Genomic DNA, 26939 nt, shown 5'->3' with positions numbered 1-26939 from the left:
TCATCAATGGACTCTTGTTCCCCTTGAGGTTGTGTATAAAATTTGTATCTTGCCATGACTAAATTGACTTCCTTTGCAAACCGATTTTCCAACCTTTTCACAGCTTCCTTGTAGATAACATCCATGGGCTGACCGTTGGGCCCTAATGCTACTGGCAAATATTAAAAAATTTGCTGCCCTTCATTACCAAGAGCACTCAATAAAATTGCCTTTTTCCTGGCAGACGTAAAGCCCTGACCGTCAAGTGCCATGATGTAATTTTCTAAAATTTTAATCCAATCCTCCCAACAAATGTCAGGCTGGCCTGCATGTTGTAGAAAAAAGGGCGGTCGTAATAATATTCTCTAGAGAAGCCATGACAATAAAAATCTGTTTGCCTTTGATCATGAACAGACCAGTAACTAAAAATCCTTTTTTTTTTTTTTTTACTTGAAATTTGCGTGTTACTGGTTGAGTGACTATAAAACTGCCCAGGGTCCCACACACCGTTAATGTGTCATGAAAGTGACGAATCTACACACATTAACATGCAATAAGCGTTGAATTAAATAAAGAATGGGTAAATGAAACAGTCTCACCGGTGCTTTGAAATAATTTCCTTGTCTCCAGAAGCACTGAGTCTATGTACTCTAACTCCGGGGAATCCACACACATGGACATGCAATAAGCGTTGAATTAAATGAAGAATATGTAAAAAACAGTCTCACTGATGCTTTGAAATAGTTTCCTTCCTCAAAAAACATTGAGTCCATGTACTCTCACTTTGGTGGCTCAAAGAATGCAGACTAATCTTTCCCAATGAGGTTTAACATTGCGGCCCCTCCCACTGCAAGGCCAATCAATCCAAAGAGGAAGTGCAGGGAAAATCGCCTTCGCCGGTCTAGTCTTTGTGAACGGCCCCTCCCTTCTCCACAATGCTGAGAGGGAGAAGAAAATCTACTGAAGAGGTCGTCGAGAACAGCTCTCCAACGAGGCTCGGAAAACTCCTGGTAAGTGTTGTAAAGAGCGTGGAGCCGACCCAGGTTGTGCTTCTCTAAGCTCGTCGCCAAAAATGTCGAGAAATAAAGCAGCAGGAGCACGTAGTTTCATGAGAAATTAACTTTATTTCTCGAAGCACAACCTGGTGAACGACTACACTTCACGCTTGGCCCAACCGTCACCCATCGAATCCCGCAACTCTCCCCCGGGAGCCCTTATGACGCATCGAGGATCACGATGCATGATAACACAATGCTGGGTGGAAGGAGATTTGTGGCTCCTCTCAGATTCTAGAACTTTCCATCACACGTGTTTTTCTTTCCAAATTTTGAGGTTTGCAAAGGATTCTGGGTAACAGAACCTGATGAGAGTGTCACAAATTACCCCATCCTGGGTTCACCTAGGTGCCTAGTTTTCAAACATGCACAGGTTTGGTAGGTTTTCCTAGATGCTTCCTGAGCTAGAGGTGAAAATCCACAGCTATGCATTTTCCAAAAAACATGCAATTGTTCAATGCAAAAATTTGACGTGTCCATGTTGTGTTTTGGGGCGTTTCCTGTTGTGGGCACTAGGCCTACCAGAACAAGAAAGGTATCATTTTTATCAGGAGACTTGGGGGAATGCTGGGTGGCAGACAGTTTGTGGCTATTCTCAGATTACAGAACTTTGCAGCACCGAAATGTAGGGAAAAGTGTTTTTTTAGACTAATTTTGAGATTTGCAAACAATTGTGGGTGTCAGAACCTGGTGTGAGCCACACAAGTCACCACATTCTGGATACCCCTAAGGTGTCTAGTTTTCAGAAATGTATAGGTTTGCTAGATTTCTCTAGGTGCCGGCTGACTTAAAGGCCAAATTCCACAGCTAGGCACTTTGCAAAAAACAGGTCAGTTTTCTTTGGGAACAAGTGATGTGACCATGTTGTGTTTTGGGGCATTTCCTGTCGCGGGCACTAGGCCTATCCACGCAAGTGAGGTACCATTTTTATCTGCAAACTTTGGGCAATGCTGGGTGGAAGGAAGTTTGTGACTCCCCTTAGATTTCAGAACTTTCCAACACTGAAATATGAGGAAAAGTGTTTTTATGGCAAATGTTGAGGTTTGTAAAGGATTCCGGGTAGCAGAACCTGGTGAGAGCCCCACAAGTCGCCCCATCCTGGATATACCTAGGTGTCTAGTTTTCAAAAATGCACAAGTTTGCTAGGTTTCCCTAGGTACCAGCTGAGCTAGAGGCCAAAATCCACAGCTAGGCACTTTCCAAAAAACATGTCAGATTTCAAGGTAAAACTGTGATGTGTCCATGTTGCATTTCCTGCCACGTACACTACACCTACCCACACAAGTGAGGTAGCATTTTTATTGAGTGACTTGGGGGAACACAGAATAGAAGAACAAGTGTTATTGCCCCTTGTCTTTCTCAAATTTTTTCCTTCCAAATGTAAAACAGTGAGTAAAAAAGGTGTCTTTTTGAGAAATGCCCGGTAATTCACATGCTAGTATGTGGACCCCGGAATTAAGAGATTTGCAAATAACCACTGCTTCTCAACACCTTATCTTGAGCCCATTTTAAAAATACAAAGGTTTCCTTGATACCTTTTTTTCATTCTTTATATTTCACCAAATGATTTGCTGCATACCTGGTAACAATGAAAACCCATTGCAAGACGCAGCTCATTTATTGGCTCTGGGTACCTGGGGTTCTTGATGAACCTACAAGCCCTATATATCCCCACAACCAGAAGAGTCCAGCAGATGTAACAGTATATTTTCTTTCAAAAACCTGCCATAGTTGGAGAAAGTTATAGAAGAAAACGTGGACAGAAATGGCTCTTTTTTCAACTCATTTTTCAATATTTTTTTTATTTTAGCTGTTACTTTCTGTAAGAAAACCTTGAAGGATCTATACAAATGAACCCTTGTTGAATTCAGAATAGTAACTACTTTTCAGAAATGTTTAGCTATCCAGGATCCACCATTAGTTTCACTCTATTTACTGTCACTAATAGGAAGTAGGCTGAAAGCACAACAAACTGAAAAATGCGGTATGTCTCAGTAAGACACCAACATTGTGTTGAAAAATTTGGTTTTCTGATTCAAGTCTGCCTGTTCCTGAAAGCTGGGAAGATGGTGATTTTAGCTACACAAACCCTTTGTTGATGCCATTTTAATGGCAAAACCACATGCTTTTTCTGCATCCCTTTTTCCCCATTTTTTTTTTTTAATTAAATTTTAGCTGTATTTTGGCTAATTTCTTGTTTTCCTGCAGGGGAACCCACAAACTCTGGGTTCCTTTAGAATACCTAGGATGTTTGAAAAAAGGATGCAAATGTGGTATGGATAGCTTATGTGGACAAAACGTTATGAGGCCATTATAGCAAACTACCCCAAATATCCCAAAAAAAGTTCAGTACCTGAGGGGGAAAAGGCCTGGCAGCGAAGTGGTTAAAGATCATATTTTAGTTTTTTGTGTTTTAACATTTTTATAAATTGGTGTTTGATTTGTATTTTCTGTTGTGTTTTACTTATTTACTGTTTTGTTGATATTAAATACTTTACACATTTGTCTCCTAAATTAGGCCTAACTGCTCGTGGGCCAAGCTACCAAGGGTTGTGCAAGCATTAATTTATTGAGACCTTGACTGGACCTAGTGGGGGATTGTAACCTGTTGCTAAGTGTAGGTACCTATCTTCCCTTACCAGTAATCCATTTTCCAATAAATAGCAATCCACCCATTAATGGCCGTTGAATTTAACATATGCTTTTCACAATCAATATCCCAAACCTGATGTGTTAATCATAACTTTTCATAACAACCAGATCAGACTTATGGCATCAGAAATAATGTTCCCAGTAAACCAATCAGGCATGTACCTGTAACTGACTGAGGCCTTCTGTACTGAGCTTAAGTTTTCCCACAAGACTACAGTCAGTCATACACTCTTAAATTTATACAGTACACAGAATTACAGTTTTCAAAGCAAAATACTATCTCTCCCAATAGGGCTTAAAAAAGGCCAATGGTGAACATCACTGCCAGCTGGGACACACCACTGTGTAATGCACCTAACACTACTGCCACCTGGGGTTTCCCACTATATAATACAGATAATAGCAAACACGACCACCACCTGGGATACCCCACAGGGTAATACATCTAACAGCACTGTCACCTGGGAATACCCCACTGTTTAATATAGCTAACAGCTAACAAAGATTCCATCTGGGATATCCCACTGTTTAATACAGCTAACAGCAAATGCAGCCAGTGTAGGAAATTAAACTGTTAATTGAGTAGGCTTTAACCATACTTAAGCAGCAACCACGGTTCTCATCAGGGTGAAACACAAATGAACCCAAAAATAACCTGTGCTTAACCCTCTGGTAGTTTGACAAAAAACAGTCAGGTTTTACTTGTAGGCAGTGGCACTCATTTATGACACTGGCGGTGAGTGATAAAGTGGCAGTAATACTGCCAACAGGCTGGCGGTAATTACTGTCAAATTATGACCATGGCGGAGAAAACTCCCATAGACAACCAATGTTCCACACCAACCACCAGGGCGCTAACAACACTCACCATGGTGGTAGCCAACAACAGCCAGGCGGAAGACAAAGTACCACCCACCATATTTTGACCCTTCAATCTGCCACCATTTCTGGGGCAGTACCAACACCATCAAAAGCCTGGCGGAAACACTGCACAGAAGAGCAAAGACTCACTATCAGAGACACAGGGAAGAACAACGCCGCCATGGAACAGGAGCTGTAAGTCTTCCCGATGCTCATCTACGTCATGCTCCGCCTGGACCACCAATGCAGACGAAGACAACGATGGTGAGTACAGCTGCCTAGCACACAAGGGAGGGAGGGAGGAAAACGAGAGTTACACTCATGCGCACGACACACACCCGACACACACACACACCATACACACAACCAGCTGCAGACGAAAAACAATAGCACACTGTAGGAGGCTGGCCTGGCTTGTAGTGGGAACCAAGGGGTACTTACACATTGCACCAGGTCCAGTTATCCCTTATTAGTGTAGAGGGGTGTCTAGCAGCTTAGGCTGATAGAAAAGGTAGCTTAGCAGAGCAGCTTAGGCTGAACTAGGAGACGAGTGAAGCTCCTACAGTACCACTAGTGTCATATGCACAATATCATAAGAAAACACAATACACAGATATACTAAAAATAAAGGTACTTTATTTTTATGACAATATGCCAAAGTATCTCAGTGAGTACCCTCAGTATGAGGATAGCAAATATACACAAGATATATGTACACAATACCAAAATATGCAGTAATAGCAATAGAAAACAGTGCAAACAATGTATAGTCACAATAGAATGCAATGGGGGCACATAGGGATAGGGGCAACACCAACCATAAACTCTAGAAGTGGAATGCGAACCACAAATGGACCCCAAACCTATGTGACCTTGTAGAGGGTCGCTGGGACTGTAAGGAAACAGTGAGGGTTAGAAAAATAGCCCACCCCAAGACCCTGAAAAGTGGGTGCAAAGTGCACCTAAGTTCCCCAAAGAGCACAGAAGTCGTGATAGGGGAATTCTGCAAGGAAGACCAACACCAGCAGTGCCACAACGATGGATTTCCTGACAAGAGTACCTGTGGAACAAGGGGACCAAGTCCAAAAGTCACGATCAAGTCGGGAGTGGGCAGATGCCCAGGAAATGCCAGCTGTGGGTGCAAAGAAGCTGCCACTGGATGGTAGAAGCTGTGGATTCTGCAAGAACGACAAGGGCTAGAAACTTCCCCTTTGGAGGATGGATGTACCACGTCGTGAAGAGTCGTGCAGAGGTGTTTCCGTGTAGAAAGACTGCAAACAAGCCTTGCTAGCTGTGTAGTGTGGTCAGTTTTACGTATATTTTGCGCATTAGCTTCAGGCCTTAGGCCTCTGTGCACTTTGCCCTAAATATATTTTATTCATTTGCTAACAGCTTAGAGCCTCTGTGCACTTTACTCTAAATGCTTTCTATTAGGCTTCGTACTGTTATTTTACAGAATAGCCAGTTCTACGGTGTTGTTTTTTATTCATATCACACTGTTTTGCCTACTTCAGCACTGGAGTTCTTCATAACATATTCACTCTGTGCTTTAGTCAAGGATACAGTCTGGTACATTGCCGATAGACGTGGTAGGAGTCTAGACTTGCCATTCCTGCGTAGGAACATTTTGTGATCACGATGACATGTTAGTTATAAAATCACTTCCTTGTCCCAATACATGCAAGAGGGAGATTCCGACCAGGGAACCACAACTAGACGCTGACTGCCTCGTTGCAGATGCTGAACCAGATCACAGGCCTTTGCTCAGGTATGAGTGTGTCCGTCTCCCTAGTGATACAGAAAGGCAAGCTGAAAGCTTAAGATGCTGTGCTCCAAATAGAACAAGCAGAGGGAGAGTAGAAACGGTTAGGAATTATGATAGCTTTATTTCTATGTTTTACTCTCCTGGTTACTATATCAATCCTACTATGTTGTATTGTTCTGGTTATTGCGACTCACGCCTTAATATCTAAAATACAGTCGTTTTATTAAAACATTATATAAAACTTATACTGTCTTTGTCATTTGTATATGAGACCATATTGTAAATGAGAGAGTTGGTTTGGATCTGAGTGACCACGACTTCCCTGAGAAGTTCCAAAGATGTCATGCGCTCGGCTGCCCAATCATTTCTTCCCCGTGGGAGAAATGAGGCACTGCTAGTTAGCCGGAGCAACAACCGGATTTAGGGTGACAGAGTTCCTTACACGTGGGTCAGACTCAGTCCCCCACACCGTTATCGATCCTGCTGCCTAGAAATCCAGTAGTCTCATTTAGGATAATGAGAGCCCACGCGACAGCTGCAAAGGTCACGGTTGGGGTTTTTGGATGCTGCTGTGGCCCAGGAGGGACCAGGATGTCACCAATTGCATGAGGGGACAGAGGGGGCGCCCAGCAAGACAAGGAGCCCTCTCAGAAGCAAGCAGCACCAGCAGAAGTGCCAGAACAGGCACTACGAAGTGGAGTGAACCGTAGCTCACCCGAAGTCACAAAAGAGGGTCCCACGACGCCGGAGGACAACTCAGGAGGTGGTGCTCTGCAGGTTAGAGTGCCGGGGAACCAGGCTTGGCTGTGCACAAAGGAAATCCTGGAAGAGTGCACAGGAGCCGGAGTAGCTGCAAAACACGCGGTTCCCAGCAATGCAGTCTATCGTGGGGAGGCAAGGACTTACCTCCACCAAACTTGGACTGAAGAGTCACTGGACTGTGGGAATCATTTGGACAGAGCTGCTGAGTTCAAGGGACCTCGCTCGTCGTGCTGAGAGGAGACCGAGAGGACCGGTGATGCAGTTCTTTGGTGCCTGCGTTTGCACGGGGAAGATTCCGTCGACCCACAGGAGATTTCTTTGGAGCTTCTAGTGCAGAGAGGAGGCAGACTACCCCCACAGCATGCACCACCAGGAAAACAGTCGAGAAGGCGGCAGGATCAGCGTTACAAGGTCGCAGTAGTCGTCTTTGCTACTTTGTTGCAGTTTTGCAGGCTTCCAGCGCGGTCAGCAGTCGATTCCTTGGCAGAAGGTGAAGAGAGAGATGCAGAGGAACTCTGATGAGCTCTTGCATTCGATATCTAAGGAATTCCCCAAAGCAGAGACCCTAAATAGCCAGAAAAGGATGTTTGGCTACTTAGGAGAGAGGATAGGCTAGCAACACCTGAAGGAGCCTATCAGAAGGAGTCTCTGACGTCACCTGCTGGCACTGGCCACTCAGAGCAGTCCAGTGTGCCAGCAGCACCTCTGTTTCCAAGATGGCAGAGGTCTGGAGCACACTGGAGGAGCTCTGGGCACCTCCCAGGGGAGGTGCAGGTCAGGGGAGTGGTCACTCCCCTTTCCTTTGTCCAGTTTCGCGCCAGAGCAGGGCTGAGGGATCCCTGAACCGGTGCAGACTGGCTTATGCAGAGATGGGCACCATCTGTGCCCATCAAAGCATTTCCAGAGGCTGGGGGAGGCTACTCCTCCCCAGCCCTGACACCTTTTTCCAAAGGGAGAGGGTGTAACACCCTCTCTCTGAGGAAGCCCTTTGTTCTGCCTTCCTGGGCCAAGCCTGGCTGGACCCCAGGAGGGCAGAAACCTGTCTGAGGGGTTGGCAGCAGCAGCAGCTGCAGTAAAACCCCGGGAAAGGTAGTTTGGCAGTACCAGGGTCTGAGCTAGAGACTCGGAGGATCATGGAATTGTCTCCCCAATGCCAGAATGGGATTGGGGTGACAATTCCATGATCCTAGACATGTTACATGGCCATGTTCGGAGTTACGATTGTGACGCTATACATATGTCGTGACATATGTACAGTGCACGCGTGTAATGGTGTCCCCGCACTCACAAAGTCCGGGGAATTTGCCCCGAACAATGTGGGAGCACCTTGGCTAGTGTCAGGGTGCCCACACACTAAGTAACTTAGCACCCAACCTTTACCAGGTAAAGGTTAGACATATAGGTGACTTATAAGTTAATTAAGTGCAGTGGTAAATGGCTGTGAAATAAGGTGGACGTTATTTCACTCAGGCTGCACTGTCAGGCCTGTGTAAGAATTGTCAGATCTCCCTATGGGTGGCACAAGAAATGATGCAGCCCATAGGGATATCCTGGAACCCCAATACCCTGGGTACCTCAGTACCATATACTAGGGAATTATAAGGGTGTTCCAGTATGCCAATGTAAATTGGTGAAATTGGTCACTAGCCTGTTAGTGACAATTTGGAAAGAAAATGAGAGAGCATAACCACTGAGGTTCTGGATAGCAGAGCCTCAGTGAGACAGTTAGTCATAACACAGGTAACACATACAGGGCACACTTATGAGCACTGGGGCCCTGGCTGGCAGGGTCCCAGTGACACATACAACTAAAACAACATATATACAGTGAAATATGGGGGTAACAAGCCAGGCAAGATGGTACTTTCCTACACAACCCCCCCCAAACGAAGGACAATAAGACTAGCCATGACCTGATGAGTCTTCATTGTCTAAGTGGAAATATCTGGAGAGTGCATCTGCATTGGAGTGGGTACTCCCAGGTCTATGTTCCACTGTATAGTCTATTCCCTGTAGGGATATGGACCACCTCAACAATTTAGGGTTTTCACCTTTCATTTGTTTTAGCCAAAGTAGAGGTTTGTGGTCTGTCTGAACAATGAAGTGAGTGCCAAACAGGTATGGCCTCAACTTCTTCAGTGCCCAGACCACAGCAAAGGCCTCCCTCTCTATGGCAGACCAACACTTTTCGCTAGGGGTCAACCTCCTGCTGATAAAAGCAACAGGTTGATCCTGGCCCTCAGAATTAAGTTGTGATAAGACTGCCACTACCCCTAATTCAGATGCATCAGTTTGGACAATGAATTTTTTGGAGTAACAGGGGCTTTTCAGGACAGGTGCAGAGCACATGGCCTGCTTCAGCTCCTCAAAAGCTTTCTGACAGTTTGCTGTCCATAATACCTTTTTAGGCATTTTTTTTGTTGATGTGAGATCATTAAGAGGGGCTGCAATGGAGCCATAGTTCTTTATGAACCTCCTATAGTACCCAGTGAGGCCTAAGAAGGCTCTCACCTGAGTCTGAGTTGTAGGGGGAACCCAATCTATAATAGTTAGAATTTTCCCCTGAAGTGGTGCAATCTGTTCTCCACCTACCAGGTGTCCCAGATAAACCACTTGCCCCTGCCCTATCTGGCACTTTGAAGCCTTGCTAGTGAGGCCTGCCTTTTGCAGGGCCTCCAAAACTTTCCATAGGTGGACCAGGTAATCATCCCAGCTGGAGCTAAATACAGCTATATCATCTAGATATGCTGCACTAAAAGCTTCCAGCCCTTGCAGGACTGTGTTCACCAACCTTTGAAAAGTGGCAGGTGCATTTTTCAATCCAAAAGGCATGACTGTGAATTGGTAATGGCCTCCAATGGTTGAAAATGCAGTTTTTGCTTTTGCATCCTCTGATAATTTGATCTGCCAATACCCTGCAGTCAAATCAAAGGTGCTTAGATACTTGGCAGATGCCAGTGTATCTATTAGCTCATCTGCCCTGGGTATAGGGTGAGCATCAGTTTTGGTTACCAGGTTGAGACCTCTATAGTCAACACAAAATCTCATTTCCTTCTTTCCATCTTTGGAATGAGGTTTTGGTACAAGTACCACAGGAGAGGCCCATGGACTTTCAGAGTGCTCAACCACTTCCAGTTCAAGCATTTTCTGCACCTCTTCTTTTATGCAGTCTCTGACATGGTCAGGCTGCCTATAGATCTTACTTTTGACAGGCAAGCTGTCTCCAGTATCTATAGTGTGCTCACACCAAGAAGTGGTGCCTGGCACAGTAGAAAAGAGTTCAGAAAACTGACCCAAGAGATTTATGCAGTGGTCTTTCTGCTCAGCAGTAAGACAATCTGCCAGAACTACACCTTCCACTATAGCATCTTGTTCTGTGGAAGAGAAGAGATCAGGGAGAGGGTCACTCTCTTCTTCCTGTCCCTCATCTGTTGCCATGAGCAGGGTAAGATCAGCCCTGTCATAGTAGGGTTTCAGGCGATTGACATGGAGCACACTAAGGGGACTCCTGGCAGTGCCTAAGTCAACTAAGTAGGTGACTTCACCCTTTTTCTCAACAATAATGTGGGGTCCACTCCATTTGTCTTGGAGTGCTCTTGGGGCCACAGGCTCCAAGACCCACACTTTCTGCCCTGGTTGGTACTGAACCAAAACAGCCTTCTGGTCATGCCATTGCTTTTGGAGCTCTTGGCTGGCCTGAAGGTTTTTACTGGCCTTTTTCATGTACTCAGCCATCCTAGATCTTAGGCCAAGTACATAGTCCACTATGTCTTGCTTTGGAGCTTTTAAAGGTTGTTCCCACCCTCCTTCACAAGTGTTAGGGGACCTCTCACAGGGTGTCCAAATAGGAGTTCAAAGGGGCTGAAGTCCACTCCTTTTTGGGGTACCTCCCTGTAAGCAAAAAGGAGGCAAGGTAACAGGACATCCCATCTCCTGCGGAGTTTGTCAGGGAGTCCCAATATCATTCCTTTGAGAGTTTTATTAAACCTCTCAACCAGTTCATTTGTTTGTGGATGATAGGGTGTAGTGAACTTGTATGTCACACCACATTCCTTCCACGTGGCCTTAAAGTAAGCAGACATGAAATGGCTTCCCCTGTCTGATACCACCTCTTTTGGGAAGCCCACCCTGGAAAAGATTCCCAGGAGGGACTTTGCCACTGCAGGAGCTGTAGTGCTCCTTAGAGGAATAGCTTCAGGATATATGGTGGCATGGTCCACTACCACCAAGATAAACCTATTGCCTGAAGCAGTAGGAGGGTCAAGGGGGCCAACTATGTCAACCCCTACCCTTTCAAAGGGAACCACAGGCAGTGGAATAAGGGGTGCCTTTGGAGTGCCACCTGTCCTGCAACTGGCTTGACAGGTTTCACAGGACTTACAAAATTCCTTTGTGTCCTCTGACATTCTAGGCCAATGAAACAAGGGGACAAGCCTGTCCCAAGTTTTCATTTGCCCCAAATGTCCAGCTAAGGGAATGTCGTGGGCTAGAGTTAGGAGGAACTTTCTGTATTCCTGAGGAATCACCAATCTCCTGGCAGCTCCAGGTTTTGGATCCCTTGCTTCAGTATACAAAAGGTTATCCTCCCAGTAAACTCTGTGAGAGTCACTGACATCCCCATTTGCTTGTTTGACAGCTTGCTGTCTTAGACCCTCTAGTGTGGGACAGGTATGCTGTGCCACACTCAGCTCCTCCCTGGCATGCCCCCCTTCAACCAAAAGCTCAGCAGTGTCTGCTTCCAGCTCCTCTGGTGTAGGTTCTGCACAGGGTGGAAATTCTTCTTCCTCAGAAGTTGAATCCACTGTAGAGGGAGGGATAGTAGGTAGTGTTTTACCTTTACTAACCCTAGCTTTAGGGAGCATTTGGTCCATTCTTCCAGGATCCAAGTCACCCTGTCCTTTTTGCTTTTTGGCCTGAGCCCTGGTCAAAGCAAAAATATGCCCTGGAATGCCCAGCATTGCTGCATGAGCCTCCAACTCCACTTCTGCCCAAGCTGATGTCTCTAAATCATTCCCTAGTAGACAGTCTACAGGTAAATCTGAGGCAACCACAACTTTCTTTGGACCAGTAACCCCCCCAGTTGAGATTCACAACAGCAATGGGGTGGCTAAGAGTGTTGTTATGAGCATCAGTCACTTGGTATTGGTGACCAAGTAGGTGTTGTTCAGTGTGGACCAGTTTCTCTATTACCATGGTAACACTGGCACCTGTGTCCCTGTAGGCCTGAACCTCAACACCATTTACATGGGGCAGTTGCTTGTACTTATCCATATTAAGGGGACAAGCAACCAAGGTGGCCAAATCAATGGCCACCTCAGAGACAAACACAGCCTCTGTGGTCTCCCTAACAAGACCAACCCCAACTAAATTACCAAAAGTGAGCCCAGCTACTCCCTTGGATTGGCTATTAGTAGGTTTGCTCCCACCACCACTGCTATTACTAGGGGCACTAGGTGTAGCAGCAGGGGTTGTAGTGGTAGGAGGCTTGGTGCTTTTCTTTGGACAACTGGGATCTGTTATCCAATGGCCTTTTATTTTACATAAATAGCACCATGGTTTCTTTTCTTTGTTTTGATTTGAAGAGGATTTGGGCCCACCACCCCCACCAGAGTGTTTTTGTGGGCCTGATGAAGACTCATTTTTAGATTTGTCCCCACCCTTGTCAGAAGACTTACCATCCTTCTTCTTGCCATCCTTGTCACCCCCTGTATGAACGTTTCTGTTCACCCTTGTTCTGACCCATTTGTATGCCTTCTTTCCCAATTCTTGGGGAGAGGTCAGATCAGAGTCTACCAGGTACTGGTGTAGCAAATCAGACAAACAATTATTAAGAATATGCTCTCTAAGGATTAAGTTATACAGGCTTTCATAGTCAGAAACTTTACTGCCATGTAACCACCCCTCCAAGGCCTTCACTGAATGGTCAACAAAGTCTACCCAGTCTTGTGAAGACTCATTTTTGGTTTCTCTGAACTTCATCCTGTACTGTTCAGTGGTTAAGCCATAACCATCCAGGAGTGCATTCTTAAGAACTGCAAAATGATTGGCATCACTTTCTTTTACAGTAAGGAGCCTATCCCTACCCTTTCCACTGAAAGATAGCCATAGGATAGCAGCCTACTGCCTTTGAGGGACCTCCTGTACAACACAGGCCCTCTCAAGTGCAGCAAACCACTTGTTAATGTCACCCCCCTCCTTGTAAGAGGGAACTATCTTGTGCAGATTCCTAGAATCATGCTCTTTTGCAGGATGACTATTTGGAATACTGCTGCTGCCACCATGGGGTCCTAACCCCAACCTCTGTCTTTCTTTTTCTAAATCAAAGGACTGCCTATCTAAATCCAGCTGTTGCTTTTTGAGCTTCAGTCTGGATTCTTCCACTCTCAATCTATTGAGCTCCCTTTCTAACACTCTGTCATCAGGGTGGGTGGGTGGGGCATGCCTTGACACAGAAGTATGGTGAGAATGAACAGAGGGAGACCTGTCCCTAACAGATGGCACTCTAACATTCTGGCCTACAGAAGTAACACTCCTACTATGATGTGAGTTCACATCAGTACCAGCTATGCTAGGTGGCCTGCTAATGGGCAGGTTGGGAAGGTTCCCTTCTAAATCTTTTGCTAGGGGTGCCCCAGGGTCAGATTGGGAACCATCAGCTAATTTCTCAACAGAAGTGCCAACTAAGGTCTTATCTTGTTCAATGAGAATATTAACCAATAGTTCTCTAGAGGGATTCTTCCCTACCCCTAAACCTCTTTCAACGCAGAGACTCCTTGCTCCTTTCCAGCTAAGGTGATCATATGCAAGTTTGGACAGATCAACAGTGTACCAGACATTATAGAAAGTGTTTAAGGGACAGAAAAAGAAAGAAAATGTTTTTCAGAACTTTTTAAAGGACAGAAAAAAAAACTTTTAAAGAACTTGAAAGTTTAAAGTTACTTTTCAGCACTTAGCAAAGAGGTGAGAGAAGAAAAGCAAAACCTTTTGGTTAGGTGTACATACACTGAACTTGTTTTGTATATTTTTCTCTTATGAAAAGTACAATATAACAAAGTGGTAAGTAGTTGCAAGTAATTATCCCACTTTTGCACAACCAATGTAGGAGGCTGGCCTGGCTTGTAGTGGGTACCAAGGGGTACTTACACCATGCACCAGGTCCAGTTATCCCTTATTAGTGTAGAGGGGTGTCTAGCAGCTTAGGCTGATAGAAAAGGTAGCTTAGCAGAGCAGCTTAGGCTGAACTAGGAGACGAGTGAAGCTCCTACAGTACCACTAGTGTCATATGCACAATATCATAAGAAAACACAATACACAGATATACTAAAAATAAAGGTACTTTATTTTTATGACAATATGCCAAAGTATCTCAGTGAGTACCCTCAGTATGAGTATAGCAAATATACACAAGATATATGTACACAATACCAAAATATGCTGTAATAGCAATAGAAAACAGTGCAAACAATGTATAGTCACAATAGAATGCAATGGGGGCACAAAGGGATAGGGGCAACACCAACCATACACTCTAGAAGTGGAATGCGAACCACGAATGGACCCCAAACCTATGTGACCTTGTAGAGGGTCGCTGGGACTGTAAGTAAACAGTGAGGGTTAGAAAAATAGCCCACCCCAAGACCCTGAAAAGTGGGTGCAAAGTGCACCTAAGTTCCCCAAAGAGCACAGAAGTCGTGATAGGGGAATTCTGCAAGGAAGACCAACACCAGCAGTGCAACAACGATGGATTTCCTGACGAGAGTACCTGTGGAACAAGGGGACCAAGTCCAAAAGTCACGATCAAGTGGGGAGTGGGCAGATGCCCAGGAAATGCCTGCTGTGGATGCAAAGAAGCTGCCACCGGATGGTAGAAGCTTGGATTCTGCAAGAACGACAAGGGCTAGAAACTTCCCCTTTGGAGGATGGATGTCCCACATCGTGAAGAGTCGTGCAGAGGTGTTTCCGTGCAGAAAGACCACAAACAAGCCTTGCTAGCTGCAAGGGTTGCGGTTGAGGTTTTTGGATGCTGCTGTGGCCCAGGAGGGACCAGGATGTCGCCAATTGCGTGAGGGGACAGAGGGGGCGCCCAGTAAGACAAGGAGCCCTCTCAGAAGCAAGCAGCACCCACAGAAGTGCCGGAACAGGCGCTATGAAGTGGAGTGAACCGGAGCTCACCCGAAGTCACAAAAGAGGGTCCCACGACGCCGGAGGACAACTCAGGCGGTCCTGCTCTGCAGGTTAGAGTGCCGGGGACCCAGGCTTGGCTGTGCACAAAGGAAATCCTGGAAGAGTGCACAGGAGCCGGAGTAGCTGCAAAACATGCAGTTCCCAGCATTGCAGTCTAGCGTGGGGAGGCAAGGACTTACCTCCACCAAACTTGGACGAAGAGTCACTGGACTGTGGGAGTCACTTGGACAGAGTTGCTGAGTTCAAGGGACCTTACTCGTCGTGCTGAGAGGAGACCCAGAGGACTGGTGATGCAGTTGTTTGGTGCCTGCGGTTGCAGGGGGAAGATTCCGTCGACCCCCGGGAGATTTCTTCGGAGCTTCTAGTGCAGAGAGGAGGCAGACTACCCCCACAGCATGCACCACCAGGAAAACAGTTGAGAAGGCGGCAGGACCAGCGTTACAAGGTCGCAGTAGTCGTCTTTGCTACTTTGTTGCAGTTTTGCAGGCTTCCAGCAGTCGATTCCTTGGCAGAAGGTGAAGAGAGAGATGCAGAGGAACTCTGATGAGCTCTTGCATTCGTTATCTAAGGAATTCCCCAAAGCAGAGACCCTAAATAGCCAGAAAAGGGGTTTGGCTACCTAGGATAGAGGATAGGCTAGCAACACCTGAAGGAGCCTATCAGAAGGAGTCTCTGACGTCACCTGCTGGCACTGGCCACTCAGAGCAGTCCAGTGTGCCAGCCGCACCTCTGTTTCCAAGATGGCAGAGGTCTGGAGCACACTGGAGGAGCTCTGGGCACCTCCCAGGGGAGGTGCATGTCAGGGGAGTGGTCACTCCCCTTTCCTTTGTCCAGTTTCGCGCCAGAGCAGGGCTGAGGCCATCAAAGCATTTCCAGAGGCTGGGGGAGGCTACTCCTCCCCAGCCCTGACACCTTCTTCCAAAGGGAGAGGGTGTAACACCCTCTCTCTGAGGAAGTCCTTTGTTCTGCCTTCCTGGGCCAAGACTGGCTGGACCCCAGGAGGGCAGAAACCTGTCTGAGGGGTTGGCAGCGGCAGTAGCTGCAGTGAAAACCCGGGAAAGGTAGTTTGGCAGTACCCGGGTCTGAGCTAGAGACTCGGGGGATCATGGAATTGTCTCCCCAATGGACAGGATGACAGAAGAAAATAGGGGTGACAGAAGAAAATAGGGGTGGAGATAGAAAAAGGAAGCACTGGGTCAATTACTGCACCAACACTACAGTTGGCATACACATCACCGTCACATACAGGGATCAGGCTTCAGCACTATGCATTGCACTGCCAGTGATTTGGCTAGATGCCACAGCAAGATGAAGGCCACACACCACCAACTGCACCTTTCTTGGTACCCACAAAGCCCTGACTGACATGGAATGCTAACAAGCTAGGTTACCTGCATTTGCCATACACCCATTACCTTTGAGATGTATCACACTGCAATGTTTGGCCTGGCCTTAGGGGTACCCACTAACTCACACCCGCCACCCAGATCCCATGCCACCTGCCAATTATTGTAATAATGCCCACTGTACTCATACTCTTGTGACTGCTGTGATTCCCTCAAGTGCCCATCCAGCTCTGGGTAGGCCACCGCCAGTATGCGGGCCATCAGGGGGGTCAGTTTCAACGGGCACCCCTTCCTCTTTGGGAGGCCATTCTCAGCTAGGCCTCCACAGTCTTCCTTACCTTCCAGTGTCTCGGGTCCTCCTACTGTTTCAGACAGTGGGTGCTCCACCTGCCATAGACCCCCAGGGTCCACACATCCTTTGCGATGGCGCGTCATAATCCCTTCTTTTGATGGGCACTGACCTGCAGAGGTAAAACAGACAGGAGGACACCATTACACATACAATCCAGCCTGTCACACATATGGCCCACCAATCCCGTTTCGGTCACCATTGGCACACACATCGGCCGGCACACACCATGTACACCACCACAAGACATTCCTCCCCCGATGACACAATGCTTGCACACACATCTGCATGCATCCTTCACACATGCATTGTGCCCGAGGTGTACTCACCTGTTGGTCTGGAGGCCCATACAGCAGTCCGTACTGGGCTAGGACCCCACCCACTAATCGCTCCAACTCCTCCAAAGTGAAGGCAGGGACCCTTTCCCTGGTCACACGAGCCATGGTAGGTTCCAGACACAGGTCACAGCAGCACACGCAGTGTAGGTGTTCTTTTGTTGATGGTCAGGAAACAAGTGAGGACTCAGATAGAAAATGGCAGTCACATCCGCGGCGGTGTACACCGTCACTCCTGGCGCAGATCCCCATGGGCAACTATACTCCATAGAGCCCCATATTATCCAATGAGGAATTGCACGGCGGTGAAAGACCGCCTTCCGCCACGACGCCCAACGTCGGTAGAGTTACCTCACTTCCACCTGTCCCTACATACAGGACAGGTGGTCGCCATTTCATGGTGGCGGACAACGGTCATATCAACCCTAACTGCGTCACAGCCTAGATTAGCACATACCTCACCATTTCCACTGTCCCACCACATAAATGCACTATGTACACTGAGGTTGGGGTTCCATTGTTAAAATTGTGAGAGCCTACTCACTCTTGTGTCCCTTAGATACTTACCGCTGTGGATAAATAGGAGGAGGAGACATACTCCCATGTACAAACGTCTTGTGGACATGGGTATACTGGAGGATAGGCACATTATACTCACATATAGACTGGACAGGGTCACAATCACAGAGCTTTGTGCTCAATCACAGCCTGACCTGATATCTGCTATCCGTCATCTGACTGGGATCCCCCCTCTTGTGCAGTGCTATCAGTGCACCATTTCCTGGCAACTGGTTCTTTCCAAGTGACAGTGGGCTTGGCAGCAGGAATATCACAGCCAATGTTCTCAATCGTGCTGGCAAGAGTTTTGTCTGTCCTGGTGAAACACATGTGCAGCTACATAGCTTTCCTCCAGGTGGAAGATCTGGCCACTGTGAAGGCCAGATTCTTTGCAATGTTACATATACCCAAAATTGTTGGGGCCATTGACTGTACACATATTGCGCTAGTCCCCCCCCCAGAATGAACAGATGTTCAGGAATTGGAAGAGTTTCCACTCACTGAATGTACAAATGGTGTGCCTGGCGGACCAGTATATCTCAAACGTCAATGCTAAGTATCCTGGGTCAGTGCATGATGCCTTTGTTCTGAGGAATAGCAGTATCCCAAATGTGATGGCCCAACTACAGAGGCACAGGTGTGGCCAATAAGTGAGCCATGGTCCCCATCCACTGTATGTTGTGTATGCCTTCAGGTCTCATCCCCAAATCATTGTGTGAGGCTAAATGTTGTCCCTCAATACTTGCAGGTGACTCTGGCTACCCAAACCTATTGTGGCTGCTGATCACTGTGAGGAATGCCACGACAGGGGCTGAGGAACTTTATAATGAGGCACATGGGTGAACCAGAAAGATCATCGAGAGGACCTTCGGGTTCCTGAATGCCATGTTCAAGTGCCTCCATCTGGCAGGTGGATCCCTGTGCTACTCACCTGGGAAGGTCTGCCACATAGTAGTGACATGCTGCATATTGCACTACCTGGCCCTCAGATGGCATGTGCCCTTTCTGCAGGAGGAGGAGACTGGAGATGCCCCTGTAGCAGCAATGGATCCTGAGGACAGTGAGGATGAAGAGGCTGAGAATGAGCATGAGGACGACAGAACATCAGTTATCTGTCAATACTTCAAGCCACACACAGGTGAAACAGTGCAAATGACCATTCCTCTGACTATTGATGTATTCTGTGTGGCTGTAGCATGATGACATTAACTTCCATTGCATTAGAATTTACTGTTACCTATGGCTTGTCTTTTTACAGATGTTGGTGAGATAAGAAATGTATACTGATGTGATGACTACAGACAGCTACAGGTCCTTATTTATATGCTCTCACAGTGTTCAGATCATTTGCACTAGATATGACTGTTTGCATAAATGCACATTTTCAAAATATAAAATACTAGTAGTCAAGTTGTGTTCAAGGGTGTTTATTGTAGAGCTATGAAATTTAGGGAAAAGTGGGATGGAATGGGGTGGTGATGGAGGAAAGTCCAGGGTATTGTTCCAGTCTGTTTGTAGCACAGGTCCAGTGTCCAGGGGGCCATAGGAAGGGGGAGAAAAGGCAATTCCAAAGTGGACAAGATGACTGTGTTGGACACAAAGGGGACAATCAGGAGAGTCTCATTTCCTGGTGGTGGTCTTGGCAAGTGTCTCTGGCATCTGTCTGGCTTGGAGGGAACATTTGTGTGGTGGTTCCCCTTCTGCAGGGGGAGGGGTGCTAGTAGCGTGTGGGTTCTGTGGTAGGGCCTCCTGCCCACTAGCTGCAGCAGAAGTGGAGGGTTGGTCAATGTACTTGGTAGTGGTAGGGGTCCGCTGCTGTGCTGTTGCCTCCCTCATGATGTTGGCCATGTCTGCCAGCACCCCTGCTATGATGATTAAGGTGGTGTTAATGGCCTGCAAATCCTCCCTGATCCACTGATACTGTTTCTCTGCAGCCGCCTGTTCTCCTGCACATTGTCAAGGATCTGGCCCATCGTGTCCTGGGAATGTTGGGTGGCTCCTAAGATCTCGGTGATTGCCTCCTGGAGAGTCGGTTCCCTGGGCCTGCCCTCCCCGTCCTCCCAGTGTCCCAGTTGGCCTGTTCCTCTGTTCCCTGAACTGTGTGCCCACTGCCACTGACCCCAGGTCACTGATTGTCTTGGGTCCCAGATGTGGCCTGGGGTCCCTGTACAGGTGGGCACACTGCTGATTGACGTGTCCTGGGGAGAGAGGTATGAGTATGCTGGGTGGGTGCTCTGGTGTTGGATACTGATGGGGTAGGCTCTGTGGTGGACTGTGAGTGAGCTTGGGTGACTGACTGTCCAGTGGTCCCTAATGGGCCAGGTTGTTGGTTGAAATCCTGAAGTCCAGAGTTACTGTCATCACTGGGGATATCTTCTGTTGGGGGACTGGATAGTTGTGGCACCTACTCTCCGCTGACACTGGCTGGGGCACCTGTGGGGATGTAAGTGATGTAGTATGCTTCATGCCTGTGACATATTGTACATCCCTGACTTCCCCTCAATCGTTGCCCTGCCACCTTTGTTTGTGTATGGTGATGTATTGTGGGATTGTTAATTTCCCTACGCTGTGCATGCTTTGGTGATGGGTGTCCATGCAGGGCTGGGAAAGCTGTTGATGTATTGGTATGGCATGCAGGGCTTGGCATTGGGGTTAGTCATCTGTGTTGGTGTAGTGTGTGGGGTGGAGTGGAGTGATGGGAGTGAGGGTGAGGGTGTGTTATGGTATGCAGGTATGGGGGTGATAAGTGGTAAATGTTGACTTACCAGTGTCCAGTCCTCCAGCTACTCCAGCGAGACCCTCAGATGCAGTAATGCCAAGACTTGCTCCTCCCATGCTGTGAGCTGTGAGGGAGGAGGTGGGGGTCCACCACCAATCCTCTGTATGGCGAGCTGGTGCAGAACGTACCTTCCCCCGTAGGTCATTCCACCGCTTCCTGATGTTGTCCCTTGTTCTTGGATGCTGTCCCAAGCATTCACCCTGTCCGCGATTCTCTGCCATAGCTCCATCTTCCTGGCAATGGATATTTGCTGTACCTGTGCTCCAAACAGCTGTGGCTCTACCCTGACTATTTTCTCTCCCATGTCCCTTAATTCCTCATCAGTGAAATGGGGGTGCCTTTTGTGGGGACATGGGTGTTGTGTGGTGTGTGTTGGTGAGAGTGTGTTTAGTATTGTGGTGGGGTGTTTGATGTGGTATACGTGAGGAATGGCTAGGTGTAAGTGGTGTGTGTGTCTAGTTGTCTCTGTGCTGTTCGTGTCAATCAGTAATTGTTGTTTGTAAAGGGTTGTGGGTAATGTGGGTGTGTTTATTATAGTGCTGTGGGTGCATGTGGTGTGTATATGAGTGTCAGGTGTGTGCTTTTAGTATTGGCCAATGTGGTGTTGGTTTGTATGGGGTGTCCATGCAGAGCGCAGCGATATGGACCACCAATGGTTTATCGCCATTGAATATCCGCTGTGGTGATTCGTGGGACATAATGTGGTGAGTGTTGTTCTGTTGGCGTGACGTTATGGATGTTGGTAACGCCACTTTAGCATTGACCTTTGGGCTGGCGGATTTGTGTATGTGGCAGTATTCTGTCAGATTGGTGTGTGTGTGTCATAATATGGCGAACGGATATCCGCCACCACATCGGTTTGTTGGCAGCCATCACTGCGGCAGTAAGCAGGATTTACCGCCAATGCCATAATGAGGGCCAGTGTGTGACGAAGCTCTTCAGCATACAGACAGCATTAATGTTAAAACACAGCACATGAAAAATCCCACACCAATTTTGAAAAATAGATTAAAATGTCATATATTATTTGACCCCAAAACAATAGAAATCCAATTCGCAGAACATGAGGTGTGCAGTTTTAAAGATTTAGGTAAAAGTAGTGCTTAAAAGTACAAAGAGCTAACTGTGACTATCTGGTCATGCCACACAGTGACAAAGTGACAAGTTCAGGCTGACTCTGATGGACAGTGAGGTGGATACAGGGACCAAGTTAGGTCCGCTGAACAAAGTACCTTACATCATGGTTGCAGAGTGTTGCAAGGTCCCACATCAAGGATGTGCTGTGCAGTGGCAGTTCCGAGGAGCTGCTGACTGTGATACTAGGTCCTGCATCAATGATGCATTATGCAGCAGTGGCTTTGAGGAGCTGCAGTCTGCGACGCTAGGTCCTGCATTGAGGGTGCATCAACAATGCCTTACGCAGTGTGGCAGTAGTGAGGACCTGCTGGGCTATGATGTAAGGTCCTGATTACAGGATGCATGCAACATTGAATGACAGGTCTAACAGATTCCACCTGGGATACTGTACTATTTAAAATAGCTAACACTGCTGCCACCTGGGTTAACCTACTGTATAATATAGTTAGCAGCAAACAAAGCTGTCAAACATTTAACACTGCTGCCATCTGTAATACCACTCTGCATAATACAGTAACATTCAATACCATTGCCACCATGGATACCCTGCTATGTAATTTACTAACATCGCTGCCATCTGGGATAACCCACTGTACAATGCAGCTAGCATAGCTGCCGTCTGTAACACACCACTGTATAATGCAGGTAACAGCAAATGCCACTGCCAGCTGAGGTACCCTACTGTTTAAAACAGCTAACACTGCTGCCAACAGGGATAATCTATTGTGAAATATAGTTAACAGAAAACAAAGCTGCGAACTGGAATACCCTATTATGTAACACAGCTAACATATCTGCCATCTTGGATACTTGACTGTGTAAAACAGTTAACCACACTCTGTAATATATCTAACACTGCTGCCATCTGTAATACCCCACTGAACAGTACAGCTAACACTGTTGCCATCTGGAATACCCCACTGTGTAATACAACTACTGCTTTTTTTATCCAGTATTAAACATTGTGTAATACAGCTAACAATCTGGCCACCTGTGCTACACCAATGTACAATACTACTAATTGTTAATACTTCCGCCATGTAGGATACCCCATTGTAAAATTCTGTAACACTGTGGTCCCTTGCAGGGTACCCAGCAGTGTATTAACTCTGTAACCCAGAGTACCCCCAGTGAGTGTTGCCAGCTAATGAAATCTGCTGACTCAAATTCCGTTTCCCTGAAAATAGTCTTAAAAGTTCAGTCACTTGAAATACCGTCTTATCTGACACTAGCACTGGCATTGCTCAGATTGTAATTTCACCAACATATTTGCTTGTTACTAGTGAACCTCACCATTACTCCTGTAATCATCAGGGAAAAGGTACAAAGTATAAACTCTGTGGTCCCAAGCATACCATAGTAGGATAATATGATACATTTCATCTAACTAAAAGTGACAGTTATCCTGCCCAGGAAGTTATGTAAGTTCCATGGCAGGGACCTCTGGATGCCCAGGTGCCCACCCCAGATGTGATGTCAAATCTGCGTCACAGGGCCCTAGTGGTCATATGACCTATGGTGTGGTCACGTGGAGTGTGACATCAACTTAGTCATGAGACCTGTGGGGTAGTCATGTGGGGTGTGACACCACCTTATCCATATGACCGATCATGTGATGGCAAACCCAGACCCGAAAGAGCATGTGACCCCAGTTGTGACATGCTCTTAGTCAGACATCTGGTCATGTGGCCCCAAAGGGGCGTGTAGCATCCATGGGTAGAATGCAACCATTGTACTGTACAACACCATAGGGGTGCATCTTGTGTGGTTTTATAGCAGCCCCCACATATGAACAAGTGGGGCTTAATGTTGGTGTAGGCAGAAATCTGCCCTGAGGCCTACAGTAACATACATCATTGCTTACAGGGTGCACCACAGCTGTTTTCATTACACCCCTCTTGAGCAGGGATGCAACAAGTCTCGGTCATGTTTTGTTCAAGGTACACCATGTTATTATGCAGTCTTGGCATATGATTTTTTTTTTTTCAAGCAAGAACAAACTGCTGTCTCATACTGGTACACTATATGCATATATGGGTGCCAGAGATTACTTCAGTGTGGGAGACAGAGCAATAGGCAAAGATAGGGCAAGAGACAGGGAGAGAGGCAGAAAATGAGAGGTAGAAAGCAAGAGAGAGAGATGGAGAGAGGGAGATAGAAAAACAGAGAGAAACAGAGAGAGAGTGAGTGAGAGCTAGAGAAACTGAGAGAGACATAGTGAAAGAGAAAAGTGAGCAAAGGTGCCAGCATGGTCTGTGGTGCTTGTAGAAAAGCTGGGAAGCTGAGAACTCAGCTCTCCACCCTTCTCTCTGAAGCCCACAGGGCCTCATTACGGAAGCATCAAGTTTCAGTATATTGGTGTCCCTTAGTTTTAACTGCTTGGGTGCCTTGGACGACCTGACCACCCCTGCCCCCCCACCCCCCCTCCAATCACAGAGGCCTCCCCCCATCGTGTTGGAAGCTCAGCTTCCAGCACGATCTAGAGGCTTCAAAGGGAAGGAAATTAATTTCCTTCCCTTTGAAGTCTCTCTGAGCGTTTCAAAAGCCGGATTGTAAAGCAATCCGGCTTTGGAAATGCCCATTAGACACCAGGGATTTGTTTTCTATTTGGAAATTGGCATAAGGGAGCGACCCCTTGGGCAAGGGTCGCTCCCAGGGGGGGCATTTTTTTTAAGGCCTTTTCTGCTCCCAGGAGGGGCAGAAACCTCTAGGCACCAGGGATCATTTTTTGTTGTTGTTTTGTTTTTGTTTTTAGAGGTGGGGAGCGGCCAGTTAGGCAAGGGTCGCTCCCCTGGGGGGCAAATTATATTTAGCCCATTTCTGCCCCCCTTGGGGGCAGATTGGCCTATTTTTATTAGGCCAATCTGCCCACAGGGGGGACAGAAACCACTAGACACCAGGGAGTTTTTTTTTTATTTGTGAATTTCATGCAAGGGGAGCGACCCCTTAGGCAAGGGTCGTTCCCCTGGGGCAAATTTATTTTAGGCCATTTCTGCCCCCTCCTGGGGGGCAGATCAGCCTATTTTAATTAGGCCGATCTGCCCCCAAGGGGGGCAGAAACCACTAGGCACCAGGGATTTTTTTGTTGTTGTTGTTTTACAGATGGTGAGCGACCCCTTAGGCAAGGGTCGCTCCCCTGGAGGGGCAAATTGTATTTAGGCCATTTCTACCGCCTTTGGGGGCAGATCGGCCAATTTTAGGTCAATCTGCCCCCAAAGGGGGCAGAAACCACTAGGCACCAGGGATCTTTTTTTTTTTGCGCCAATGTCACGCAAGGGGAGCGACCCCATAGGCAAGGGTCTCTCCCCGGGAGGATGCGGGGGCAAATTTATTTTAGCCCATTTTTTCCCCCCCTGGGGGCAGATCAGCCTATTGTTATTAGGCCGATCAAACCTCTAGGCACCAGGGCAATTTTTTTTGTGTGTGTTTTTTTTTTTTTTTTTTTTTTTTTTTTTAGAGATGGGGAGCGACCCATTAGGCAAGGGTTGCTCCCCTGGGGGGCAAATTGTATTTAGCCCATTTCTGCCCCCCTTGGGGGCAGATTGGCCTATTTTTATGAGGCCAATCTGCCACCAGGGGGGACAAAAACCACTAGACACCAGGGAGTTTTTTTTTTCTTCGTGAATTTCACGCTAGGGGAGCGACCCCTTAGGCAAGGGTCGTTCCCCTGGGGCAAATTTATTTTAGGCCATTTCTGCCCCCCTGGGGGGCAGATCAGCCTATTTTAATTAGGCCGATCTGCCCCCACGGGGGGCAGAAACCACTAGGCACCAGGGATTTTGTTGTTGTTGTTGTTTTACAGATGGTGAGCGACCCCTTAGGCAAGGGTCGCTCCCCTGGAGGGGCAAATTGTATTTAGGCCATTTCTACCGCCTTTGGGGGCAGATCGGCTGATTTTAGGTCAATCTGCCGCCAAGGGAGCAGTAACGACTAGGCACCGGGGATCTTTTTTTTGTGCCAATGTCACTCAAGGGGAGCGACCCCGTAGGCAAGGCATGTGATTTTTAGCTAAATTTTAGGTTTTCTGAGGATTCAGGGTAAGAAAACATTGGGGGATCCACGCAAGTCACACCTCACTGGACTACCTCGGGTGTCTAGTTTTCAGAAATGTCTGGGTTTGGTAGGTTTCCCTAGAAGGCTGCTGAGCCCAGGTCCAAAAATGCAGGCGCCCCCCTGCAAAAACAGGTAGTTTTGTATTTGATCATTTTGATGTGTCCATGTTGTGTTTTGAGCCATTTCCTTTTGTGGGCTCTAGGCCTACCCACACGAGTGAGGTACCATTTTTATCAGGAGACTTGGGGGAACACTGGGTGGAAGGAAATTCGTGGCTCCTCTCTGATTCCAGAACTTTCTGTCACCGAAATGTGAGAATAAAGGTTTTTTTTGGCCAAATTCTGAGGTTTGCAAAGGATTCTGGGTAACAGAACCTGGTCAGAGCCCCACAAGTCACCCCATCTTGGATTCCCCTAGGTGTCTAGTTTTAAAAAATGCACTGGTTTCCTAGGTTTGCCCAGGTGCCTGCCGAGCTAGCGGCCAAAATCCACAGGGAGGCACTTTGTAAAAAACACCTCTGTTTTCTGTGAAAAAATGTGATGTGTCCACGTTGTGTATTGGGCCATTTCCTTTCGTGGGCGCTAGGCCTACCCACACAAGTGAGGTATCATTTTTATCGGGAGACTTGGGGGAATGATGGGTGGAAGGAAATTTGTGGCTCCTCTCAGATTCCAGAACTTTCTGCCACCGAAATGAGAGGAAAAAGTGTTTTGGGGGCCAAATTGTGAGGTTTGCAAAGGATTCTGGGTAACAGAACTTGGTCAGAACCCCACAAGTCACCCCATCTTGGATTCCCCTAGGTGTCTAGCTTTCAAAAATGTGCTGGTTTGCTAGGTTTCCCAAGGTGCTGGCTGAGCTAGAGGCCAAAATCCACAGGTAGGCACTTTGTAAAAAACACCTCTGTTTTCTGTGAAAAAATGTGATGTGTCCATGTTGTGTTTTGGGCCATTTCCTTTCATGGGCGCTAGGCCTACCCACACAAGTGAGGTACCATTTTTATCGGGATATTTGGGGGAACGATGGGTGGAAGGAAATTTGTGGCTCCTCTCAGATTCCAGAGCTTTCTGTCACCGAAATGAGAGGAAAAAGTGTTTTTTTGGCCACATTTTGAGGTTTGCAAAGGA

Source organism: Pleurodeles waltl, chromosome 4_1, assembly GCF_031143425.1.
Source record: "Pleurodeles waltl isolate 20211129_DDA chromosome 4_1, aPleWal1.hap1.20221129, whole genome shotgun sequence".
Lineage (NCBI taxonomy): Eukaryota > Metazoa > Chordata > Amphibia > Caudata > Salamandridae > Pleurodeles > Pleurodeles waltl.
This window is presented reverse-complemented; position numbering follows the sequence as displayed.